Raw genomic sequence first — 23,831 nt, forward strand, 5'->3', positions numbered from 1 at the left:
GTCGCCTCACAGCAAGAAGGTCCGGGTTCGAGTCCCGTGGCCGGCAGGGCCTTTCTGTGTGGAGTTTGCATGTTGTCCACGTGGGTTTCCCCCACAGTCCAAAGACATGCAGGTTAGGTTAACTGGTGACTCTAAATTGACCGTAGGTGTGAATGTGAGTGTGAATGGTTGTGTGTCTATGTGTCAACCCTGTGATGACCTGGCGACTTGTCCAGGGTGTACCCCGCCTCTCGCCTGTAGTCAGCTGGGATAGGCTCCAGCTTGCCTGCGACCCTGTAGGACAGGATAAAGCGGCTAGAGATAATGAGATGAGATGAGATGAGATGAGTCCAATGACACAATTGCAATACAGCAGCCGAACACAAGAGGGGGCTTTTTCAACATAAATAAATCCAGGAAGCTTGCACAAGAAAAGGAAACTGATTATCAGTATAGAATCAGACCACAGGTTCTCAACCCTGGTCCAGGAGAACAAGATATCCTGAACATAACGCTGAGTATTTAATAATTTAAACAGTTCAATAATTTGCATTAATTTTGGATACTGCCCTGTCATGCATCTTAAAGAGAACTGATGCATGTTAGGAGTGACAGGTTATCGCCTTAAGTGCTCCCTCATTACCGGGGTATTTTAATGTTGCATGTAATGCAAAAAAAAAGAAGAAGAAGAAAGAAAAGAAAGCGCAATGGAAACCATTAAACATCTGCGCACGTGCTTGCTGACTGGTTTCAGAGCATCCTCTTGTGGAACGCATGCTCTGCTCGTGCACGTCAACGTGCCTCATTCTCGTCTTCTGATTGGCTGTCCTGAAGAACCTGGCTTCCTTCATTTTTGTACCACATATCCTTCCGCCAACATTATTTATTTGTTTGTTTGTTTGTTTGTTTTTAGGAGAAATATTCGTTCACGTTTTGTCTGGAACGTTTAACACGTGTCGTTGAAACATCACTGAATCGCAATTATTTTAGTAGGCTTGAAATTGTAGACGTTCCTAGTTAGATGCAGGAGTCTATCCGCCCATTTTGGCGGAGGAATACATTTCTGGTTGAAAGTAGTGCCGGTTAATTGCTCTCAAAATCACCTTGAGGACGCGCGTGCGGCGTTTTGAAGCGCATCCACTGAGGTAAACGGTTGTATTCAGAAGGTAAGGCTTAGTAATACAGAGATTTAACCGTTATTTTAACATTTTAGGCTAATAAGATTAGCTGTATCTATCTACTGACGTTAAATATCTTTCACTAATGAATTAACTAGCAAGCATTTTGGCAGAAACGGGTGTAACATGTATGTATTCCTCTGACTGGCTAGCTACATTGGCTGAATCCCAAATGGCGAGGTATGAAATAAGTAGTGCACTAGTTAAGATGTATAGCTCCATATGATGTAGTGCACTTGTATAGGAAATACGCTGGTATTTGCGATTCGGCCCATGATGTTACATTTATTCAGGCTTGAGAAGCTAGTTGTATGATTTTTCAAAGTTTTAAAGCTTAATTACCAAGCCGAAATGTTTACCAAACTTGCTGTTTGTTTTAAAATTAAGGCTAAAAAAAAAATGGAATTACGTTACCGTTTCCTGGCTATGTGCTAGCATAAACTGATTAGCCAGACTGCGCATGCGCGTGCAGTATCATTGTGTGCTTTCTAAAGGCTGATGAAGTAAGTACCCCGGCGTACTGTGCAGCTTTTTCTTTTTTTTATTCATTATCAGCCTGTTCACGCCATTTTACAAATCTCTAGGTAGGTGCTGGGTATATTTTGCATTCCTTTCTTTTGGCTCGAGTCCACTAAGCCTGCTCCCTACTTGGAGGGGGAAATGTGACGCAGAGTGAACGTGACTTCGAACACATCCACTGCAATGCTGTGAAAAGCTCAGTGTGCAGCCGCATGTAATTAAACATCCCTGGGATTAAAATATAATCACTTAAATGTATCACAGGGACTGTTTTAAGGAGCTAAACATTTATTCATTCTAAGAAAGATTTCCCTGTTCTAAAATACCTAGTGATCCTAAATATTAGATGACTTGTTTTGAACTATGGTAAAAACAAAGTCCTGTCCATCAAAAATCTGTTCAAATGTTTATTTAATAAATCAGTTATTTGGCATGGTGAGAAAAATAAAAACCACAGCTTTGAGCATCAGACCATATCCGATGCTGATCCAGTGTGTCTTGACATCCTTATGATGCGTTTTATATTTATTTTAAATATATTTTCCATTTTCTTGCAATTTGGTAATTTCAGTTCCCCCTCCCTCCAGCCAGCCAGCTCATCCTTGACTCAGTTAGGGAAGGTAAGTGCGTCTGAAACACGTGCTTCCTCTGAGACACGTGAAGCCAGCAACTACATCTTTTTCATACAAACTGTTGCTTGGAAGTTTCCTTTTCTGCATGATTTTAGTTTCTCTCTGACTGAATGAATGAAAGAGAGGAGAGTAAAGCTGTTCCTGCTACTTGGAGACCAGTTTTCCTCCCTTGGCTCTTGGCCATTAATGATCGTCGGGATTGGCACTCATGATCTCCTGGTGTTTCTGTTGCACCACTTGGGAGCCCAGGGCAGCAAAATGCATCTATTCCTTCCCTAATAATTTGCCATTTGGGACGAAGGGGGTTTACAAACATGAGCGTTTAACTTGTGGAGAAACCATTGCCTAATGGTTAAAGAAGCAGCTCTGGGACCAGAAGGTCACCAGTTTGATTCCCTGAACCAGCAGGAATGGCTGAAGGTACCTTGCTCAAGGGCACTAACCCCCAGCTGCTCCCTAGGCAGTTCTGGATTCATGTAGCTCGTGTAACTGTCATGGGTAAAGTGTATGGACCAAAATGTGGGTCACAACAGCTTGCGTCGTGCTTCATTCCTTTTCCACACATTTGCATGGGCTATGAAAGGATACAAAAACCTGATCTATCCATTTATTTCTCTTCCGTCTTGCATGGTGTTGATTACTGTGGACGTGACTTAAATCCTTCCCACTTCATCCTGTGCTTTTCATTGGTGCACTTGGACCTACAATCTTTTTTTTTTTTTTTTTTTTTAAATTCTTCTTTCTGTTGAGTTTTTGCCATTGTGGTAACGTTAGTACTCGAAGGCCAGACATCAGCAGAATGGTAGCTGGCAAGTTTTGCCCTGTGTATGTGCAAGGACTGTTTCATATCAGTCACTATAGAGCATGTGCAATAATATGCATCAGCTATGCAGATGTTGACTGATCAGATGCCAATTCTGTGCTTGAGACCAGTATTTCTAAGGTTGAATGATAAGGTGTGGGTTTGTTGTTTGCATTCATGTAAAGCTTCATGATGGATGGGTCACTAACCTGTAGACCTGTGAAAAGCAGTTTGTATTTCCAGGCATAGTCGTGGTGTTGCTCGCTGGACAAATAGGTTTAGAAGCAGTACTTCGTAGCTAGATGGTAGACTTTTGAAAAATGTCGAGTTGGTTAAATAGTCTAACTAGCAAGTTATGCACTGTAGATTTCCAGGCAACCGGAACACAAGGCTGAGCAGGACATTGGCACTGATGCGTTTGATTCGTCAGTCTTTGGTAACGGTTTCTGATCTTTTATTCCTCGCATGTTACTCATCTTCCTTCTCCCAAAAGGATTGAATCGCGGCATGTTACACATTGTATACTGTTTTTCTGTTTGTGTGCGGTTCCTTCTTTTGCTTCTGTTGGCAGGAAGCGCGAGTTGGGTAACCAGGCGTTTTTGGCTCTTTACAATGAGAAGGGAGGAAGCAGATGTTTTGTGCTGTACATACACAACTATGCAGCTATACAAATGCAGACATTCAGGCAGCCAGACTTCGTTTGGTGTGTTGGAGTTAGCGCTTTCAAAAACCATTTGCAAGGAAAATTCCTCAGCTTTCATGTTCGCTGTTTGGGGGGGCCCTTTATAGCAAGGACGGGAAGAATGAGTCGTTTCTTAGTAGAAATGTGCCGAGAACCTCTGCACTGACTCAAATCACATCTTCTGAAGCAAAGCCAAGGAGCAGAGTGTTAGTCATGATTATGACAGGTTTAAAAAAAAAAAAACGCCTTCGCAAGTCCTGAATAATTATAGGCTCAGGGTCGGGGAAAAAAAAATTCCAACCCACAGTGACCACAGGAGGAGTGAGTTTAGTGTTTTGTGTATTCTACAAACCTGGATGTTTTGTTGCGCAGTTATGTGCTCATACTCCATTCAGAATTAAAAAAAAAAAATGGGGCCGTCTGGTCTCTCATTTGGGCCATTATGGTCAAATTTAATTTTACTTTTTTTTTTTTTTTTTTTGCATTTACCTAACACTCAGTGTTTCTTTTGTCATGTTTTTAATAAGAATAAAGAGAGCATCTTGCTTTATCTGGCCTCCAGTGTGGAAAATTGATTACAATTCAAATGCTTTTGTAAAATTGATTTACGTATAAAATAACCACATCAGGAGTTAAAGCCCCTCCTTCACAGATGAGTGAAAATATTTGAATAAATTTCCTCTTTTTGATTGCTTGGGTTAAAAATGCCAAGTTATGATGGCTGAATTGATTATTCACTTAAAAATGAGTAATATGATGCATTTTGGGTATTTGATATGGCGAAATGGGACACAATGGAAAAATCAAGAACACACCGGAAAGATGAGAATAACGGTGGTGGTAAAAGAACAGCAACTGTATCGGCTGAAGGTCGTGCGGGTCTCTGCTGTGGCACGCAAGCAATGGGACAACACTACCGCACCGGATGGAGCGCAAGGTGGGGGTGGGACAAAATGATTGGCCGTAGATTCTATCAAAAGTTCGATCTAAATTGACCATGGTTGCAAAATATTGGCCAAAAATATGCAGACTATATGAAAGATGGGGCAAAAACATTCTATTACCTTATACTGCAAGACCAAAACAAAACTGTTAACTCACCTTTTCAGTGATAACGTCCGAACAGGTCACCCGCGTAACAAAGACCGCAAATGGAAACATGATCAACTTCTAACTGTTGGAGTGGAAAATTCCATTCTACACATGCAAATTGTTAATGTGTGTCCTTCCCTGCGCGCACACAACACGCTACGGTAAAAAATAGACCACGACTCATTTTATAGTTCAGAAATTCATACAAGACCAGCTACCATTGTAACGTTCTGTAAGAAACATTCTGTAACTTTCGGCTTTCGTTTAAAAAAAAAAAAGATCACAGATTTATAACTAAATTTTTATACGGCATAGTGATTAAGTTACTACTTTTGGTGAGGTAGTGACCTTGACCCTGAGGCTTTCCGTTTAGAATAGATCAAAACACACGATCGTATTGGTTTTGGGTATGCGGAAAATGGAGTTACAATGGCGAGCAGATATTTTGCATGATGTTTTATTACGGTTATGATTATTCTGTGAGCGCACCAATCCTTAGGTGTATAAAGTTAGAACTTAAAATGCAATTAGTGATAACTGTAGACTTTTCAGTGGACTACAACCTTTTTAAGGGAATGCGATGTCAACCATTTATCATGTCCCTGATCAAGCTGCCGTTTTTCCACAAATTTGTGGAATTTGTCAAATTCTGAGTAGTGTTCACATCAAAGATTTAGTTTTATCTGTATTTCTTTCATTTTATTTCAAATTAAAACCATCACCATTCAAAACCGTATAGTATATTTAGTGGGGTACCCCCACAGTACCCATTTTCTGAGACAGACCCGTATGTGTGTACACTTTTACATCCACACCATTTTAATACAAACTCAGTACTTTGCAGTTTATTTTTAGTGGTTGTTGTAGCTATACATGTTCTATGGATTCTGTATTTGACCTAAAATCCCTGAAGGCACGGAGTCTCTTTAAAGGCGTCATGCGGTAATTTCAGCAATCAGGCTGTATCATGTGTCAAAATGTCGGGTTTGGTGGGTTATTCAAGCCCCTCGGTTTCCCGCGATCTGTGTCACGATGCGCCCGCTACAAGCATTTAAAGTTGACACGCACAGCCAAATTTAGGCAGCCAGCCGTTAACTAGGTCAACTTATGTGTGACGTCATACCAGTAACCTCCCTTGGGTGATGCTGGCCTGTCCCCATGTTTTCTCTATAGCGTGCGTTTACCAGAGTTGTTTACATTGCGGATTTTGTGGAGTTATTCAGTTTGTGGATAGTTTTGAATGCTCAAAACACTATGAAATGATGTATTAATATTCTGTGATACAAAATGCCTAATCGGTGTATTGTGTTTGGCTGTAACAACGAACACTGAACATTATTTGTGACCGTTATCAATGGATCTGATTTCAAGGTCATGGCTAGGTATTGATAGAAAAAAATTATTTTTTTTAAAATGCATTGTGGCAGCGGGGGCGTGGTCAAGCGCCGGTCTGTGACAGGAGGGCGGAGCCAGGGAAGGTGAGTGGCAGAATCATTACACCTGATGGTAATTAACCTGTGTTTTGTGTGTTTTCCCAGTCACCGCGCCCTATTTAAAGAGGCAGTGGGAGAGCAGAGAAGAGCTCATCCCGGGACAAGAACACACTGTGTGTGTGTGTGTGTGTGTGTGTGTGTTTCGCTATCAGATTAAAACTGGCGGTTATACTGAAAAGTCTGGCAATAAAAAGCCTATTTGCATCTGAAGCGTTGTCCTGCCATCCTCTGTGCTCCAGCCACACTTCAGAGAGCTCTACAGTGGTGCCAAAACCCGGGACAAGGTGGAGCACCAACCTCGCAGCCCCATGGAATCCTCCCCGTTCGCGGACCTGGTCCACGCCCTCGCCACGGCTCAGCAAAGCCAGCACCAGGCGCTCGTCACGCTCCGAAAGGAGCAAGAGTGGCGCTTCGAAGCCCTGGTGCTGGCCCAGCAGGAAGATCGCGAGGCGTTCCGGCATCTCCTCGCGTCGGCGGGGTCCACCAGCGCCCCGGCCGTGGGCCCGTCTCCCCTCACCGTGACCAAGATGGGCCCGCAGGACGACCCCGAGGCGTTTCTCACATTGTTCGAGCAGGTCGCCGAAGCCTCGGGGTGGCCGATGGAGCGGCGCGCCTCCTCCCCCTCCTGACGGGAGGGGCGCAGCTGGCCGCACTATAACTCCCCGCCGGCTGGCCTACGCGGACCTTCGCCGGGCCGTCCTCCAGCGCACGGAAGCGCTGGCGCTGTTGTTCTGGCGTGCGCCCCGCACGCTGGAGGACGGCCCGGCGAAGGTCCGCGTAGGCCAGCCGGCGGGGAGTTGTAGCGCGGCCAGCTGCGCCCCTCCCGTCAGGAGTGGGAGGAGGCGCGCCGCGCGCTGCTCCATCGGCCACCCCGAGGCTTCGGCGACCTGCTCGAACAATGTGAGAAACGCCTCGGGGTCGTCCTGCGGGCCCATCTTGGTCACGGTGAGGGGAGACGGGCCCACGGCCGGGGCGCTGGTGGACCCCGCCGACGCGAGGAGATGCCGGAATGCCTCGCGATCTTCCTGCTGGGCCAGCACCAGGGCTTCGAAGCGCCGCTCTTGCTCCTTTCGGAGCGTGACGAGCGCCTGGTGCTGGCTTTGCTGAGCCGTGGCGAGGGCGTGGACCAGGTCCGCGAACGGGGAGGATTCCATGGGGCTGCGAGGTTGGTGCTCCACCTTGTCCCGGGTTTTGGCACCACTGTAGAGCTCTCTGAAGTGTGGCTGGAGCACAGAGGACGGCAGGACAACGCTTCAGATGCAAATAGGCTTTTTATTGCCAGACTTTTCAGTATAACCGCCAGTTTTAATCTGATAGCGAAACACACACAGTGTGTTCTTGTCCTGGGATGAGCTCTTCTCTGCTCTCCCTCTGCCTCCTTAAATAGGGCGTGGTGACTGGGAAAACACACAAAACACAGGTTAATTACCGTCAGGTGTAATGATTCTGCCACTCACCTTCCCTGGCTCCGCCCTCCTGTCACAGACCGGCGCTTGACCACGCCCCCGCTGCCACACACGTTTTAAGTGTTTCTATGTATCAATCATTAATTGTACAAAATGATTTTCATACATTTATGTATTTGTCATATCTTTCTTTGTCACATGAAGTGTTGTCTTGATAACACGTGGCACATAATTTTAGCAAATGGATGACAGAAGATTAATTGAAAGATTTATGCCACAGAGCTGCCTTTAACTAATAATCATCACTTATTACTGACGATTGTACGTTTACTAAACAATACAATACAAAGCTCAATACTCCCAGCCTATAACATACTGAATATCAAGTTACAATCAACCGCAATAAAAGGAAAATGATGAAAACTGGAATATCAAGGGGTCTACTGTATCAGAAGGCCCACTGCATTTCGCGAGATCGCAAGCTGTCAAGTTGCTAGAATTCAATCTTTCTAGCTATACTTTCACCCCCTACAGCTATCAGTATTACACATAATCATAGATTAATCACACAGCATTCTAATTCAAGTGAAAATGGTCTTTAAAAATACACAAGTAGTGATTTAGTCAGAGAAACCAACCAAAACAAGTCTTCAAGTCGCCGGTTTTCATTCTCGTCTTCGTTTCTGTCGTCTTCAGAACTGTCCTCATTTTCTTCTGAAGATGAGCGCTCAGGTTCAAATCTGTAAGGCTGGATACCATCAGGACATTCAGCTGTCAATCTCTACTTGTGGGCCATTTTCTTCTTCTGTATCGGTAAAATCAAAGCTAATTTCCTCAGCATCGCTCCTATTTTCTGGTGTGTCCGTCATTGCAACTGCACCGAGTGGTTACTGGTATGATGTCACGCAGCTGTTCCATTGACCGAGAGGGGGCGCTGCGAACGCGGGAAATTTCAAGTGATGGGCATGATCAAATGAGGACCGATTACAACCGCGGGAAGCTTTTGAAAAATCCACGGTCAATTTATTTCGAATCTCGAAAGCATTCTGGTCCAGAATAATGCGACTTTTATCGCCACTGCGTGACTCCTTTAAACATTCTCTAAATTTTATTGTTCTCAGGTTGTTTTTGGCAGGAGAGTAAAGAGCGTGCACTTCCTAGAGTATGTCTTGTCGTAATTAAAGTGTACGGCCTCTTTTCCCACAGTGTACAAGTGGAATTTTTACCCATTTATCAGTTCAGATAGGGTGTAGTCTTGAGTGACTTCTTATGCACAGGAAGTACTCCTGCATTGATCTGTCTGTAGTCTCTTTTCTGTCTTTGAAGATGGCACCATGGATGGCTGCCTCAGTGTGTTGGTGCGTGTTTAGTCTTTTGGCCAACTTGGTTCACTGCTGTGATCCTTGAACATTAGGAGAACAACTCCAACAGACTTGTTACCAACTTTTCTGGTGTCACCCTTGGGATTATTGGAAAGGGTGTGTCCTTTCTCCCTGTACGCCAACAGCTGCACCTCCAGTTATCAGTCTGTCTAAAGTTCAGATAATACCATGTTCACTGGACTCCTCTCTGAGGATGAGTTTGCTTACAGGTGCAAGATTGACCATCTGGTGTCCTGGTGCAGGCAGAACAACTTTGAGCTTAATGCTCTAAAGACAGTGGAGATGATTGTAGACTTCAAAGAAGCTCTGCCACACCTTCCTTCCCCCATCACCCTGTTTGACTCCAGTAATCTCTGTGGCAGATTTCTGCTTCCTGGGCACTATAATCACCCAGGACCTCAAGTGGGAGATGTATACCTGCTCTCTCTCACCAAGAAAGTACAGCAGAGGATACACTTCCTGCAGCAGTTGAAGTTTGATCTGCCAAAGACAATGATGGTGCGCTTTTACACCACCATCATCGAGTCCATCCTCACCACCTCCATCACCACCTGCTGCTGCTGCAAGGGACAGGGGCAGACTGCAGCGCATCAGTTGCTCTGCTGAGGGGACGACTGTCTGCAACCTTCCATCTCTTCAGGACCTGTATGAGTCCAGGAGAGCAGAAAGGGTTGTGGCTGACAACTCTCACCCCAGACACACTTCTTGAATCAATCCCCTCTGATAGGAGGTTGTGGTCCATTAAAACCAAAACCTCATGCCACAAAGGCACCTCTTCCCCCCACACACACACTCTGAAGCTGCCTTGTCAAGGTCAGAGGACACCCACCCCCACTGACTCCAACCTCAGACTTTCTAGTGTTTCCCCCAAGTATAGACCCTTTTCAGTCACGTGACCTTCGTAAACGCGACCGCTATTTTGGACATGTAGTGGACTTCGGCTCGAATCAGTTTGAATGCGAGGAAGGCGACAAACGAAAAACAAAAGAAAAAGGAGCGAGATGCAGAAAACACCTTCACTATCCAGCGACATAGGGCATTTACAGGGCGAGCAGAGGGAGAGGTATTTGCAAAAATTGAGGTTAGCAGGCTTGGAGAACAACGTTTACCTGCTTCCACCAGGATTGTTCACTGACGTACGGAAGTACACGAAGCCCTCGTCTTTACCTGACTTCGGCCTACGTGATCTGTATACCCATGTCGTTTAAAAACCCATCGCCATACAAACACGCCAACGTCCAAGGTTCCGGAGCGCGCTGTGGCTTGCTCCAGGAGTGCTCTGGCTGAGGTTCCGGTGCGCGCTGCTTAATTTGAGGGGGAGCAAGCCGGCGCGCGCTCCGGAACCTCGGATGTTGGCTCCGGCAGCTATTTACATTGGATCCGGTGTAAATAGCTGCCGGATCATAATTACAGTAAACTAGTAAATACAGTAAAGGAAAAACTTGAGACTGAAAGGTTTTAAGTCATCCAAATGACTGAACATTGCTACAGTAACATACTAGCTACTATGTTGTTGACATTAGCTAGTCAACAATAGCTACTACAGAAGAACAAAGAGGTTACAATGGGTTATTTTAACCTATTTGGTTACACACTCGCCGCCACAGAATGTTAACAGCAATGTAATGCCTTTTCTGGCTAATTTTATTCGCCTTACCTCCAACAAAGTGGTCACTACACAAGTGTTGGTATGCCGAGGGCTGCCAATCTTTCCTGTTAATGGCCGCTATCCATCTTCTCCATCGGGATCCGATAAAATGATAAACCTTGCCTTGTTTGTTGATGGTTACTACATCCAGGTGCACAACAATATAGTGGCATGATGGAAGTCTTGCTGAAAGTAAAAACTTTCTTTGCTGCCGTTCCTCAATGTTTGCTGTGGTAAACTACTGGTAGTACATGTCCAAAATGGCGGCCACGTTTGTCGTGACGTCACGTGAAAAGGGTCCATACTGGTTGGGGGGTGTGGGGGTGGATGAGGATGGTCACTTGCAGGACCCCTCCCTGCATGGCTCCTGTTGGAGCATTTGGACCTGAACAAACAGAGGGAGTCACTTAAAGCTTTTGTTTATTTTAGAACAATGAGAACAATTTTTAATAGAACTATGTGTGGGGTTGTCAGGGGTCCAGGGTCCCTGTTGGGTATCATGGTAGGGGAAGCACTGCTTTTCAATCTGTGACATTAATGCACTTTGTCTCTGAACTGCAATTTTCCACATTTCATGGTCGTATCCTGCATCTTCATTCTGTGAACTCTTATTGCACATTCCAGCACACACTTGTACAGCTTAGCTGTTTATCCCATAGACCCCTTTGCATGTTTGTAAACAAACCGACTGATGTCAGGATGCGCGTGCAGCCTGGACTCAATGGCGCTGCCCATAGACTGGCATTATGAGCTGTCAGATTATGCAAAACAATTGTCGTTACAAGATCGAGAATGCTACATAAATAAGTTAACTCTAACAAGTGGACGTTGCCTACCGGATCCGTATTTAAAGAGTGGACGGACGATGTTAATAAGTTCCCTGGTATACAATGGCCAGATATATACTCGTACCTTATTGACAAGACTTCAGTGTACACCCACGAAAAACTTTGTGCCTACAAGTCTTTAGACGCATATGATTATGTGCGGGCATGTACAACTTGATTAACAATGGGACATTCATATTCATTTTGTTTTAATCAAATTATGCCAGTGATGTGATGGCAATGTGGCTTTAGCTACAACAACAAATACCAACACTAAACAGCAATTTGCAGGAGGTAATGGCATGAAAGGAATGATAGTGTAAAGAGTGCAGCTAAGAGAAATCAGAGCTGTGTAAAAAGCGAGAGGCAGAGACCAGAAATGAAACTGAACGGGGCAGGAGCTAGGTTAGAGCAGTCAACGTAAGTTGGCATTTAGTGAGGGCACACAATTTTACCTTTCCATCCTTGCTTTAAAATTGTGATTTTCGGCATACACAAATAATGATGGCACAAAATCTGGACTGCTTGAGTCAAGCGAGACCTCTCCTACAAACAAAATTGCATGCAAAGCTAAGTTAACATGCTAACAATATTCATTACATTGTGTAACTATGACCCAGCTAATCAGACAAATGTTACCAAAGTATTTTGCTACATCAATAAACGAAGACTAGAAAGAATAAAAAAGAAAGATTTAATAAATAGCCTGATCTTACCTGTGATGAAGTGGGCGCTGCAAACCCGGGCATTTTTGATGGTGCTTTCATCCCAGTCTACACGTTTGGTGGCTTGTAGCCATAGACGTCGGCGAGTTTTTTGGAATGGGTGAGATCCTGCTGGAATTCTGTACATTTTAACCCCATCACTGCTACGATTCTGACACCCGATAACACAACTAGGCATCGCTGAGTCTTTGAGTCCAGGCTGCGCGCGCAATTTCCTCTTGCGTATGAATGACGTTTACTGCGAAGGGGTCTATAGAGATCTTGCAGTCACGTGACCGGAAAGTACACAACCGCCATCTTGTCGGTCAAAAACACCGCTGAATACTGCCGCACTCGTGTGCAGAATGGATCAATTTCAAGCGACGGACTACACGGCTCATTTTTCTAATGAACAGATAACTAGATATATGTCTAAAATAAATGATCTACAGATTTGTGACCCTTAGGGCTTACCGGACGGAGTTTTCACGACCAGATTTTGAACTGCCAGCGGAATACCTGGACGTGTATAATTACCTCATTAACTTTCCCTCGCTGTTCAGTGGTGAAGCACTGCGTGCTTATAAATCTCTGGACGGTTATCTCTACAGAAATTCAGGATTTGTCAGCGACTCAGATGTGGCATCTTGTAAACAAGAATCCTCATTGGATGGGTAAGTCACTTAAGTATTGAGTATAGCACTGACCAGCCGATTATAGAAATAGAATAAGGTAATTCCAGCTGTTATTCCAAATTGTCCGTCTTGTTTACATGGATCTGGCGTGGGAGAGGTAGAGGCTTGGCAGTGGAGGTTTGAGTGGCTGTTTTCTGAGCTTAGTCAACAGGCCGGCTCTGCAGCCTCGCTTTTGCTTCCGCTCCCGGCGCCACCTCCTTCGCTTTGCTTCCGATAACAATCCACGGAGACCCCGCTGGTCTCGCTATCTCGTCCGGAATGTTTTTTTTTTTTTTTTTTTTCCTCGTCCGGAATGTTGTGCATGCAATGGAAATCGCTACAAACCGTCATTTTCTGCTGGAAACCAATGTCCAGTAAGTCCATACGGTTGTAGTGGATATTGAAGTCCGGTACAGACGAACAACGCGCAAAAATACACACACAAAACATAAATGTACACAGGTAGGGAGAGCTTGTAGCCGCAGCCGTTGTAGTAGAATTGTATATAGTAGGGTTTTCCAGAAGAAAAGGTAGAAGTAAAAGCAGAAGTAGAACCAGAAGTAGAAGGCGGAATATGGCGTTTGACCGACAAGATGGCGTCTGTCACAATCTGGATTGGCTGTGACGTCATATGCAAGTGCTCCATTGCACATTCTCTTCTCACACGTTCCAATCTTGACGCTTCATCAGCATGTGACCCATTTTTGCATGTTCTGGGGCATGCTGTACAGCTTGGACTTCAAAACGACCCATGTTCATGCCCCTTAAATATGTCTACTTTTCAAATTTATATATTTTAGATTCTTTTTTTTTTTTTTATTCTATTTATAAGAAGAATTAGTCAATCTTAACTGTTCAAGCACCAAAGCAGATTCCTTGAATGTGAGAACAGCCTCTGCAATAAACTCTATTCTGATTCTCGTTCTGATTGATTCCTCTCCGGTTTAGTTATCGTACTCTTGGAGGCCCTTTGCCATTTTAGTGCCGGTGTACATAAGATCGGATTGTGTGGTGGTCCGTCTTGAACACCAGTGGAGTTAATCTCTCCACTGACTCATGCTTGTCCAAAGCTTTAGTAAAGGCCTGATTGGCTTGTGTAGTTCATCTGTTAAGAGAAGTGGATTTTATGTTCAAGCCTGTGCAGTGCATGCAGAACCCAGGTTCATTTGGTTCAAACTCCTGGGCTGCTACAATGCTCTGGGTAGGGAAAAGCCAACACAAAAGTTGGAACAATTCAGGAAGATTCTGCTGACTAGAGGTCTTTCTAGCTCTGTGAAAAGCTGGAAGTTTTACAGGTATGGGTATTTTTATATTGACTTGATAATTCAAGGTCATGTTCAAACCTTTTTATATAGGTCTGGATGGTAGCCAAGGCTGATAAGGGTTTGAGTGTGGACGGTTATCGGAAGTGTGAGGAGGTGTAGAAGTGGGTTAATAGACATGCAGTAAAGTTGAGAGACAGTATGTCAGGTGTTTGTGCATGATTCATTTAAGTCTTATTCACAGAGTAATTCAGTGGTCATAATCTTATGCTGTTCATGTGTGGGTGTTCGTCCCCCCCACCCCAGCCTTGATTTCCAGGAGTCAGTCACTTCAGTGGTTTCAGGGTGGCCACCATTTTTGTCTAGCAAATCAAACAAGCACCCAGATGTTGATTTGTTTTCTTACCATGCATGCGTCAAGAGAGCCATCTTATGGGATCCAGCAAAAGAAATTACAGAAGTGAGCAATTATGCTGGTGTGAACAGTCAGATATGAAACTCCCAGGGCAAATAAAAACTGTTTCGGTATTGTGTTAAATGAAAAATGTTTCTTCTGTACTCTCTCTGGAAAATTTTCATGGGCATTATTGGCAATGTGCCAGGAACTTTGTTTTAATAGGTGGAGATTATTGCTCTGGATCAAATGGCTTTCAATGCAGGCTGATAACTGCAATTAGTTTCTGCTTAATCATCTAAACTCATGTGAACATCTGAATTCTCACTAAGACAACATCCTATGTCCTAGTGTACATGTTCGTTAAGGTTCTGTTAGAAATTAAAATCTGCTGAATGCTTTGAACAGACAGTGGGATTTAACACTGAAGGTACACTCGGGTACAAGCTTGTTTGTTATTCAGTAGCCAAGAGTGCCGTTGTTGTACAATGTTGGAAGAAGCAAAGTGCTTTATTTATGGCAAATTTGCTGTCAAAGAGCTGCTTCAAGCCCACCTGACCTCTGACACCAGTAATCGAATCTAATCAGGACTTGAATAAAGTTCAGGGCTTTCCACAAGCGCCGGCTGCCGGCCATACAGCCGACTACACAATTAAGTCCAGCCGGCTACTTTAATGACTATTTTTGTAGCCCACAGGCTCTAAATATTAATTTTCGATTTTAATAAAATTAAATGTTTATCTAACGGACTGATAATGTCAAACTGAACCGCACTCATTTAAGTTGTGAATCGCGCTGTTTGTACCAATAATAACCACAAATTCCCCGCCGACTTCATTGATCAAGGGAGAGTAACTCATCCACGGCCCCGACATGCGGTGTGTTATTCCAACTACAAAATGAATTTGGACACACCTAAACTCTGGTCTGTTTACATGCATGGTGTGTGTGAGCCAAAAGGAATGCATACGCATGCAAGTTGCAGTGTTCATGTTCTGTTACTATAACAACGAGAAGCATTGTTGGAGCTGAATATTGATGTGCCTTACTTGTTGGGCAAGCAGGCTGTGTGTCCAGATGAGACTTTTACAATATATGCTTTTTATAACCCATACACTACCTTGTTGTCCAGTAATGCTTCCTTTAATTGTATGTCATGTTATATACACTCTCAACCCACTTTAATAGTAACATCTATACAGTTGCTCATTTATCAGGTCTTTAGTCATGTGGCAGCAGCACAAGTTTCACATCAAACATCAGAACGGGGAGCAAAATGTGATCTGTGGCATGGTTGTTGGTACCAGATCGGCTGCTTTGAATATTTCAGAACCTGCTGATGTCCTGGGATTTTCTCACACAACAGTCTACACTGAATGGTGCAAAAAAAAAAACTGAGCTCAGGGTGTTCAGGCTGAAACACATTGATGAAAGGGATTGGTGGAGAATAAGCAAATTGGTCTTGGCTGACAGGAAGCCTATAGTAAGGTCTGACTGAGGGATTTTTGGCACCAATAATGTCAGTAATTTCTGATCAATATTATTGGCTGATCCCAATCGCTCATTTTATTCGGATGGAAATGTATTAAACTGAAATGGGAGAAAAATCAAGCCAGCCTGAAAGTTAAATGTTTGTACGTGGGGGGGATGTACACAACAGAATTTAGTTTTATCTATTTTTTTTTTTAAATGGCAATACTTTAAACAAAATACAGAAAGAACACATTGTTCAATGAAATGCAAAAATACTCAATGTATTACTTGCTGATCAAACTCCATTAGAGAGAACTGGAGGTACGAGACAGGCAAATATAAACGTACATGTGTGCACACCACTGAGTGTAAACTTGACAGAGTAAAAGCTGCGAGTCCTGGATGGACCAGTTTCTCATGACTTTGGTTTTGTTGAGTTTTTGAAATTGCGCTGCAAAGCACAGACTGAATAATAAACGCAAGCTTGGAGCTCAACTAAAATTCCATCTGCCTCCATACCCTCACACCTGGGTTGTGTGCAAACGCCATTGCTTACATTGGCCTAGCTAGTAATAAATATCAGGGTTCTCCACTTTCCAAAAATAAAAGGTGGTGGCAGGGGTTTGGGGGCCAGGGGGGCAAAGTCCCCCTGAAGCTGACTGACTTTGGGCTTGTTTTTGACCGTGAAATTGGCCAATAAATGGATAGGAAATGCTAAATCATTGTTAAAATCATTTTGCAAAAAATTAACATGTTCTTACGGAAGATACGACCTTCACTGTCAGTGTGAGATTCAGTTGAGACTGATGCACCTGTTTCACATCCCTGAATTTATTTATATATGGAAAAATCAACTTCCATGCATTTTTTTTTTCGTTAAATAATTAGGTGAAACTACTCCAAGGCACTAAAAAGCCACCCCAGCCTCTGTAGTTCATGTCCTTTTGACCCAGGAACCCGGAAGTCCTGCAGTAAACAACTACAGTGAAGCAACAGGAAAATGCAGCTCTTGCCTACACACAGATGCGTAAAAGACAAGACCTGAACTTAATTTGTGTGTGCTGTTCTATGATTACCGTAACAGTGTATGGTCAGAAAAGATGAGCGTAACCGTTGCACAATAATGCTACAAGCAACCTGCGTGTGCACCTGAAAAGTTATTTAGCTGCATCTTGTAGCTTCCAACATTACTATGTCATTATAGTGTAATGTGGTGCGGTGTAGTGTAACACGGGTAGATCTCAATCTGCAGAGCTCTGTCACAATCTGTATGCAGCCAGCCAGATGGTTTTCTATTGCAATCGCGTGGCCACTTCAGGTAGCCCTGTATGCATTCGTTTAATGGTCTTCTGCATGTTAGTTACAAAATTATAATAAAGCGAATACGATTTGTATATTACTTTTTGGGCGGCCAAGGGAAGGGTGGTGGGCTAGCATTATAACGTGGCGGTGCGCCACTTTAAAAGCGCCTGTAGAGAACACTGAAATATGACGGTGTTAACTTTAAGATGAGCTAGCTTGGCATGCTACTTCAAATAACACTTCACATGCACTTTGAATTTGTGCAAGTGGCAGTTAATATCTGCACGTGAAAATATTTGTGAGCATGTTTTTATCATGCACGTGACTTATAAATCGGATGCTAGCTAGCTTACTGATTTTAGAACTTTTGACCCTCATTTCTTAGTAAAGACATGCAGGTAATGTATTTGGTCTGTAAACCCAAAAGGCCTATCTAATATAACTTCCATTCTCTTCTTTCAGAAATAAAACTGTTTAACTTCACTTGAGGTTCAACATGTTGGCGTACACGCCACGTTTCTACTTCCTGCTTATCAAAGCCACATGTGTAATGAATCCTTCAAGCTGATTGTCCAGGCGCCTTATCGTCCTTATTTTGGCTGATACTGATAAGGTTATTAAGCACCATTATTGGCCAATAATCTTGTACGTCAAGCTGATCAGTCAGGTACCTCATCTGTAGTAATTCAAATGAGCACTCCTATTTAATTGTTTCAAGTCAGTTGACTTGGTGTGTATGCAAATATTCTCATTATTCAAATAATTGGATTGAAAGCTTTTAATTACTCTTTAATGAATTATTAAACCCATTATCCACCTTGTTTGATCGGATAGAAATTTAATTCAAATAGCCCTCAAACAGTTTATCCCATCTTGGTTGAATATCTGAACATCTCAATATTCTGATAATTCTGCTCACAGCAGGGGGGCCTTGATTTTTGTCCCTGTCTGTGGTTAGTAAAATAGTGCGTGCGTGTGTTGCGATGCGACATGAGATTCCTCACGTACAGCAGCTTACTGGCTCAGCCCCGTCTCCCCACCGTAGTCTGAGTTGCAGTGGAATCAATTGTGTGGCTGACCACTGACTTTGTAACGAGTCAGAATGTTCTGGTAGTCGGACAAATCTGCTAATAGAATGGCAAATGACGCCTTTCTTGTAACGAGGTTCAGTAGTTAGATCTGTGGGTGAGCTGACTCACAACAGGGGACTCTCTTTAAACCCATCACACTTGTGTGTACTTGGAACATGATGGGTTTGAAGACTTTATCAACAGTCCACTGTAAGCAACTTGAGCTTATTAGTGTAAGAGGAGCCACAGCTGACGTAGATGTGTTCAGTAAAAACACAGTGGAATTCTTGTACTAATTTTATGGAAATGTCTAGAAATTGTGCAGCAGCTATGCTCGGAATGGTCATCTCTACAGACATGGTTAAAATGCCAGGATTTAATCGATGTTTGACTTATTTCAGAGGGGTTTTTTTTATGTATGGCATGCCTGCAGCTTTTTTTGGCTCATTTTGATGAAAATCCTTAATTTCTTTGCACAGACGTGCTTGGAGTTGTGTTTTTTTTTTTTTTATATAAAGGTGATCCTGTTCAGTAATTTTCAATCACTTGTTGCAGCTACCCTATAACACTCTGCATTCTGATATGTTGCCATACCGTACACTCGAATGTGTCTATACTCGGGATTTGTCCTCGAGTAACCTGAGAAACAGCTCTGAACTGCTGTCGATCCCAGATCTGTGAGGCAGAATCTCCTTGGCAGTAGAGGACTTGTATTTCTAGATCACTTATACTTTCTCAATTCAACCTTCAGTACAACAAATCGATCCATCAATAAATATCGCCACAACCCGAAGCTCTGCTCCTTCCCAAATCCCGCATGCTCATAGCCGGCGTGGGCTCCCTTGCCTTGTGTCACAGTAAATGGAGAATATTTTTCCTATTTCGTTATGTGGAAAAAATCTATTGCTGTATGTTTGACTTGGGTAAGGCTGAACAAGTGGATGTTCATCAGTTAAGTTTATGTATGTATTAGGAATGTTCCTGTAAAAATCTTGGCCAAAAAGGCCCTTTCAAAATTTAGTTGGAAAGGGAGAAATGGGACAGATTTTGACCCAAAACAAATTAAATAGGTGTACAAATGTAACCCCTTCTAACTACATATCTAACACTTGATGGTGACAAAGAGAAAGAAAGTGAAATAAATATGCTGGGTTTTTAATAAAATGTTGACCACATAAATGTTGGGCAGCTAATTTGTAGAACGATAATATTGGAAAATGTTTTTTGATTGTTCACTGCCGTCACTTACAAATCAAACATCCAGTTTTGATGATTATCCCCCCGCAGGCCGAAAAGCCCAAAGGGGGATTATGTTGTGGCGATGTTTGTCTGTCTGCCCATCCATCCCAGGAAAGGGTACTCGCCTTCTGAAATCAGCTCCCCTCACAATTTTTGGAGGAATTTCACCAAACTTGACAAGGCATTATGTCGGTAGTACACACTCAGTGTGTTTACATGCACATAGAGAAAATCGAATTTCTGCCGTAGCTCGACTGAAATCGAAGTTCTAAATGCCATGGAAACACCTTAGCTAGGCTGAAATTGAACCGAACTTGATTTCTCGTAATCGAGCTACACGACCTAGATTATGCGGGTTTTTTTTTTTTTTGCGCGCCGAGCTACTTGGTGCATGTAAACCCTATCGAGCTACGTAGTCGAGCTACTTACTTCAGCACTGCCCCTTCCGGGAGTGACGAGACCACAAGCGGGAAACACGACAGCCTCGGTCGGCATGACAACAGTAGTAGCAAGCAGCAGAAGAGGTCAGGAGGAACAAACGAAGAAGAGAAAATGGCGAGCAGAAACGTGCACTTCTGGAGGAATGAGGAGACAGAGTTCATGCTCATTCAGCTTAAAGTGCCATTCCACCATTGGATGTATTCTTTGGCATAAAATACAAATATATTTTATGACAACATGACTAGACAAATCTTTTAGCTTCAAAATGATATATCAAACATAATTTTTTAACAAGTAATATTAATTTTGCAACCAAAGTCACCTACCCTTTTAATTTCCGCACGGTAGTGAAATGTGATGTCATCGGCAGGTTCCCCTTCTTGTGTATGTGACGTGGCACAGATTATCAGCAATGGCGGGTAGAACGCGATTTCCACTTGTCGATTGCTGTGCCGATATTCACCATCGACCGTCTCCTTTGGGCATCACTTGCTATTTTCCTTCGTTTCTTTACCGAAGCTGACAATTGCGCTCTATCCGCCATTGCTGATGATCTGTGCCACGTCGTACACAAGAAGGGGAACCTGCCGATGACATCACGTTTCACTACCACGCGGAAATTAAAAGGGTAGGTGACTTTGGTCGCAAAATTAATATACTTGTCGTCAAATTATGTTTGATACATCATTTTGAAGCTAAAAGATTTCTGTCTAGTCATGTCATAAAATATATTGTATTTTATGCCAAAAAAATGCATCCAATGGTGGAATGGCACTTTAAGGAGTTGAATATATTAAAATTCATGGACGGGAGAAAAACACGCAATGGAGAACACGGAACTGATAACTTTTGTTTACACTCTTGAATAGCTCTTCATGATGACAGCCGGAAGTGTACCAACACGATGGGACGTGTAGCGCCACCTGTGGCTCGGGTGCACAATGTACCTCTCACAGTAGCTCGATTTCCTTGTGTTCATGTAGGATTGGATTTCTCTGGCACCCCTGCTGGGACCCTTTGCTCGATTACCGACGGCAGCTCGATTTGGATGTGCATGTAAATGTACTGACAGTAATTTCATTAAATGCGGTTGTTTTTACCAGAGTTACAGCCTTTGATTAGCGATTTATAATTTGACAGTTTCACAAGGGTCCGTGCCCCCCCCCCCCCCCCCCCCCCCCCCGGAAAGAGGAATTTCATAAAACTTGACAGGATTATGTTGGTAATGCACATATTGCAAATTCGGTCGCGTTTTACCAGAGTTATAGCCCTTGATTACCAAACTTGTCCTTTTGACAATTTGCCAGCAGGGGTTGTTGTGCTCTCAATGAACTCTTATTGTGATATTCCATGAGCTTTTAATATAAGCGGCCTGTTGTATTAGTTCTATCACGTCTCCTAAGAGATCTTCTAAGAGATGAGGTGTTCTCTCTGTTGTGCGTAGGCATCGTTTCTAGGTCAGGTCATGACTTGCAGAAACAAATCCGGTGTTCATGTGCAGTGTGTCCCTGTACGCCCTGGAGGTACAGCAATGTAGGTGTATGCTAGAGCTAATTTCTTGTTCTGGTTTTACTTCTGTTTGAATATTCATGATCTTGGCCAACATTTATCGAGCATTGTATTATGTGACCAGCTGAAAGCACGCTCTTCACTACTTGGACTGAGTCTCGCTGTGTTCCTTCCTTGTGTAACACTGGACTCCTTAAAATGCATTCATGTGTGCACGCACACTGTAGGTGGCTATGGAATTTTCCAGAAAGTTTGGATTGACTTTTTGATCTCTGAAACACAGGACATTCATGCCCATACCCTGGATATTTGTATTGAGTGTGCTTTCTTGTGTAATCCCATGCCCATGTGCTTAAAGCCGTTATACTGCCATAAAGATGTTTACTTCTGAAAATTGAACTTTTGATTTGATACATTGGTCCGTATATTTCAGGATGGTGTAAAGCTCTTGGATGCAATGGTGTGCGCTACTCTTTTTCCATCTTATGGACTGGATAAGAGTGATGGACGTGTAGAAACCTGTAGAGGGGAATACAAAAACGGAAGCTCCTAATGCTTTCTCTCTCATAAATGGTTAAATACAGAAAGCATGTTGGACATATTTTGGGTGCTATAGTCATGATAGTACAACCCCGATTCCAAAAAAGTTGGGACAAAGTACAAATTGTAAATAAAAATGGAATGCAATAATTTACAAATCTCAAACTGATATTGTATTCACAATAGAACATAGACAACATATCAGATGTCGAAAGTGAGACATTTTGAAATTTCATGCCAAATATTGGCTCATTTGAAATTTCATGACAGCAACACATCTCAAAGTTGGGACAGGGGCAATAAGAGGCTGGAAAAGTTAAAGGTACAAAAAAGGAACAGCTGGAGGACCAAATTGCAACTCATTAGGTCAATTGGCAATAGGTCATTAACATGACTGGGTATAAAAAGAGCATCTTGGAGTGGCAGCGGCTCTCAGAAGTAAAGATGGGAAGAGGATCACCAATCCCCCTAATTCTGCGCTGACAAATAGTGGAGCAATATCAGAAAGGAGCTCGACAGTGTAAAATTGCAAAGAGCTTGAACATATCTACAGTGCATAATATCAAAAGACTCAGAGAATCTGGAAGAATCTGTGCGTAAGGGTCAAGGCCGGTAAACCATACTGGGTGCCCGTGATCTTCGGGCCCTTAGACGGCACTGCATCACATACAGGCATGCTTCTGTATTGGAAATCACAAAATGGGCTCAGGAATATTTCCAGAGAACATTATCTGTGAACACAATTCACCGTGCCATCCGCTGTTGCCAGCTAAAACTCTATAGTTCAAAGAAGAAGCCGTATCTAAACATGATCCAGAAGCGCAGACGTCTTCTCTGGGCCAAGGCTCATTTAAAATGGACTGTGGCAAAGTGGAAAACTGTTCTGTAGTCAGACAAATCAAAATTTGAAGTTCTTTATGGAAATCAGGGGCACCGTGTCATTCGGACTAAAGAGGAGAAGGGGTATGGGGTTGCATTAGTGCGTGTGGCATGGGCAGCTTGCATATCTGGAAAGACACCATCAATGCTGAAAGGTATATCCAGGTTCTAGAGCAACATGTGCTCCCATCCAGACGACGTCTCTTTCAGGGAAGACTTTGCATTTTCCAACATGACAATGCCAAACCACATACTGCATCAATTACAGCATCATGGCTGCATAGAAGAAGGGTCCGGGTACTGAACTGGCCAGGCTGCAGTCCAGATCTTTCACCCATAGAAAACATTTGGCGCATCATAAAATGGAAGCTATGACAAAAAAGACCCAAGACAGTTGAGCAACTAGAATCCTACATTAGACAAGAATGGGTTAACATTCCTATCCCTAAACTTGAGCAGCTTGTCTCCTCAGTCCCCAGACGTTTACAGACTGTTGTAAAGAGAAAAGGGGATGTCTCACAGTGGTAAACATGGCCTTGTCCCAACTTTTGAGATGTCATGAAATTTAAAATCACCTAATTTTTCTCTTTAAATGATACATTTTCTCAGTTTAAACATTTGATATGTCATCTATGTTCTATTCTGAATAAAATATGGAATTTTGAAACTTCCACGTCATTTGTATTCCGTTTTTATTTACAATT

The 23,831-nt window shown here is 43.1% G+C and overlaps 1 protein-coding gene across 5 annotated transcripts in view; it reads left to right on the forward strand.

The window, feature by feature from the left end:
• The first annotated feature begins 1,038 nt into the window (after positions 1–1,038).
• pkma (pyruvate kinase M1/2a) overlaps positions 1,039–23,831 on the forward strand; it is a 44,511-nt gene continuing 21,718 nt past the window's right edge. For 2 of the 5 annotated variants that reach the window (XM_060923319.1, XM_060923318.1), the window contains exon 1: positions 1,039–1,145. The gene's annotated coding sequence lies outside the window, so the exon portion shown is untranslated. Of the gene's footprint in view, positions 1,146–2,247; positions 2,297–23,831 lie in introns of those variants that run through there. The other 3 variants (XM_060923322.1, XM_060923321.1, XM_060923320.1) reach the window with 2 other exon arrangements.

The sequence above is a fragment of the Neoarius graeffei genome, chromosome 6 (assembly GCF_027579695.1).
Source record: "Neoarius graeffei isolate fNeoGra1 chromosome 6, fNeoGra1.pri, whole genome shotgun sequence".
Taxonomy (NCBI): Eukaryota; Metazoa; Chordata; class Actinopteri; order Siluriformes; family Ariidae; genus Neoarius; species Neoarius graeffei.